This window comes from Lepeophtheirus salmonis, chromosome 1 (assembly GCF_016086655.4).
Source record: "Lepeophtheirus salmonis chromosome 1, UVic_Lsal_1.4, whole genome shotgun sequence".
In the NCBI taxonomy this organism is placed as follows: Eukaryota; Metazoa; Arthropoda; class Copepoda; order Siphonostomatoida; family Caligidae; genus Lepeophtheirus; species Lepeophtheirus salmonis.
The window spans coordinates 16,647,947-16,651,927 of record NC_052131.2 but is presented as its reverse complement, the minus strand read 5'-3'; the positions used below and the strand labels follow the sequence as shown (position 1 = coordinate 16,651,927).

Below are 3,981 nucleotides of genomic sequence, written 5' to 3'. Positions count from 1 at the left end.
TCTTTAAAGAACTTCAGGCGCATTAATCTAACTACCGTACATCTTCCAACAGGATGGGGCACCGGCCCACAACGCAAAAAGGGGCCAGGATTGGTACATGCAGAACCTCCCTCACTTCTGTGAGAAGGAGATCTGCCCCCTAGCAGTCCCAGGCTTATCCCCTTGGACTTTTATGTTCCATTATATGCCCATTAAAATGCAATATTGACCCCCAATTCAATCACAATAATACTAAGCTTTTTTACCTAAACGTCTTTCCCTTATCGCAAACAATTTTTTCAGGAGACCCCATCTAACTGAACACTTCACCCATTATTTGGCACACTTCCAGTTCATTTTAGCTTCCCAACGCTCCCCATATAGCTAATCTGCTTGGCCCACAATCGACAATGGTTTAGAACTTATTGCATCCGACGTGAGTAACGATGATTGAAACTCTTTGCCAGTCCTATTCCACTGATAATGGCCCGCTCACGTTCCTCTTCGGTGCGTCTGATCTAGTGTTATTTGAAATATAGAAGATTATCATTTCTATTGCAGAATCACTTTATATTATATCCTCCAAAAACATAACTTTAATCAATAGTACCATATGTTTCCCTCCCACATTTTCCTCGCACTCGCTGGATGCCCAGGCCGAATCATAAGAGAAAGTTCATGATTGGTGCCTCTCACATTTTGAACTTAGTGTAATTACATTTTAGAATTGTTGTTTTTAGACATACTTTTATTTTCGATTATACGATACTGGATACATTAGAAGACAAAAAAGGGGACATATTTAGGTATATAAGGGTGATAATTTTGGTAAGAATAGAAAAGCGTGCGAGGAGAAGAGAAGAAATAATTATGACATCATTGATTAAATAATATACATCTTCTTATATCAATCAAGAACGTTATTTATTATTCAATATTAATATAATATTAGATGGTGATAGTCGATAGAGAACTGAATAAAATGCCTAAAATAACGTCGCCTTCTGTCTGGATTTATGAAAATGGAGGCCCAGGAATTTGGAAATTACTTACCGGGTGAGAAACAGATTATTTGTCAGATTTGTCGATATAAATGTGCCTTTAGTCCCCTATCTAGAATTACACGCCACCCATTATCCTCATCTCAAGAGCATGGATATTCATCTAAAAAATCAAGTTAATGATGAATACATCAAGTCAGACTTTAACTCTGATCTCACAAAGATACTTATTGCTTATAATATAATCTTATCCATTTCTAATCATCTATGTTCAAAAAATTTATGAAAAAATACAAGGGTAAACCTATCCCTTCCCGAGGAACCATAATTTAATTAATGGAGGGTTGGTACTGATGTCATTTATAGAAATACATATAAAAATGTTTTGAGTCATCCACACAAAATGACGATCAAGTTATCAGTAAAAAGTATAAAATATTTACTAATTTCGAAATGGAACTCTGAATTTTGTATTATCTAACAGTAAGTATTCAATTTTTTTTAAATCTAACCTTAAAATATGATTCTATTTTAGCTAAACATAACAAGAATTATGATACACAACACATTAAATAGCAAAAACAACTGCTTAAATGGTCACAACAACGGGGGTAGTAGCTTTGGATGGTTCGTAACTAGTTTGTCTGAAACTAGTTTCTTCACTTAAAGACTTGGGTATGATAATTAGGTTTTCCAATATTACATAGTCAATAAATAATACTTTTTTTATCACTTAAGGCTTAGCTATGGTTGATAGGCTCCAAGAAATGGTGTTCAGAAAACTCATAAAAGACAAAAACAACTGCTTAAATGGTAACAACAACGGGGGTAGTTACATTGGGTGTAGCATTATAATTAGCAATTGTGAATATATTTCATGATAATAGTATGTTGTTATATAAGCATAAATAACAGGGAAAATATCTTTTTTTGATGCTCTTAATAAGGAGTAATATCGCCGGACATTACTACATAATTAGCTTTTGCTCTAAATCTTTAAGATGGATTTATTTCTAAAAAATTTTTTATTAGTATATTTGTTGTCTAATTTTATGATTTTGACATTTACTTTATTATTAATAATTAGTTAGGTCTCATCGGTAGAGATATATCTATCCTGTGCACAATTGTATATAGCAACTTCCACATGAAGCTTGTGTTTTGCAACCTAAAATTATGACATATTTAACTGGATTCCGGTGTCAGAACAAGAAAATATTATTTGGATCAATCTATTATTTCAATATTCTGTATATATAATTTATTGTTATTAGTTATATGATTCCAATTGTTTAATTTTGTATATTTAACATAAATGTATGATGGTATATTTTTTATTATGTAGATTACATTTAATTAAAGCCTTCTTTCTTAAACCTGGATCTTCAAATATATTTCGGAATACTCTACTTTGTCGTTTCATTAGCTATTATTCTGAGAATAAGGTTCAAAATGAATTACAATTTCATGGAGTGTGACGTTATAAAATCTACTGTAACAGATAAAAAAGTCTAAGTCAATTATACGTAGTATATCTTCATTAAACATTTTGCTAATAAATACTTTCGTTATACCCTCAAAAATCATAATAAAGCAGGCAGATGATAATCACATCAGTATTTTAAACAATGATACCATATGTATTCCCCCCCCCCTTCTCCTTGCACGCGTTTTTCTCCACAAGTATGATCAACTTTAGGTATATTACAAAATGTCGATTTACGGAGAGGAAAAATATTGTAGGAGGCGAGCGCGGAAGTCTTAAAGTTTTTAGAAGATCCTGGTAAAAATGGCGGATATTTATTACTTAAATGGACCAAAGTAACATTAAAAATTAAAGTTTAATTTTATGCAAACAGTCCTAAAAAATTAGTATTCAAAATTTAGTTTTTGAAATTTTTTTCTTTAAAATATAATTTTATGTGAGCAACTCTTCACAAAATGTTAATTTTTGCATAGTGCCTAAAAATTAGCTATAATTGAAAGAAATTTGGTTATTTTAACTAAGCATGGTGCCACAATTAGCTTCTGCATCATCCAAGTCACGCTGTGACAATAGAATAATGTAATTATGTTACAAAATAATTCAAATTCAATTTTTCCTTTAAACCTGTTTTATCTAATAGATAATGGTAAAAAAGGCATTTTAATACCAAAATCATGTCTCTAGCATCAATATTAAGGAGGTGATTTTATACAATTTATTAACGAAATTTCTTCCCTTTTTTTCCAACTTTTCATGTTATAAACTAAACCAAAATCTGTAATCTAATAAAATATTATATTTAAACAAAATAACACAACTTTCTTAAAAATCAAATAAATTGAATAAAATTGTAGAAATTGCAGAGTAAAGTATTCTGCACAATATAATACTATTAAATACCTGCAATTGAATTGTATGATTTGAAATTCGAGTATATGAATATTTTCCCACGCTCTCCAGACAATAAATGATAATTATTGAAAAAAAAATATAAATAAATAAATATTAAAAATTAAGACAAAGTACTTTCATATAGTGCAGTAGTAAAGATTGAAGATATCGGTTTAAAATTTATGTATTTCGCATAAACGAATTAATTAACATCTTTACTAGATACTAGATAAATAAATGTATAAACATTCATCACTACTTTTATTTAATTCATTACACTTTATTTGTAGTTTTGAATGCTGTTTTGAGATAACTTATTTTTCAGCAAATGGTTTAATTAAACGAAACAAGGAATTGAAAAAAAAAATTAAACTGGGTGAAAGATTAAGAACGTTCTTATCTGCATTCAATTTAATTTACGTCAAAATGATTTCCCCCATTTAATTAAAGAAAATCCACAATTTCTATGGGGATCCTCAAAACACTTTTAGACTTCCGAGCACGCCTCCTGCAAGATAAGAAATGTGAAAAGTGCTTGAATCGACATTTTGTAACATACCTAAATAATGTATCACAATAGAGGTAACAAGGGTGTTTTTGGGATTATAAAAATATTGGGGGGGG

At 30.3% G+C, this 3,981-nt stretch overlaps 1 long non-coding RNA gene across 1 annotated transcript; it reads left to right on the top strand.

Moving 5' to 3' along the window:
* The first annotated feature begins 318 nt into the window (after window positions 1–318).
* LOC139907590 (uncharacterized) lies at window positions 319–2,387 on the top strand. The gene is made up of 3 exons (XR_011784293.1): window positions 319–1,463; window positions 1,516–1,655; window positions 1,719–2,387. It is a non-coding gene; the product is annotated as an uncharacterized lncRNA (long non-coding RNA).
* Window positions 2,388–3,981: the final 1,594 nt, after the last annotated feature.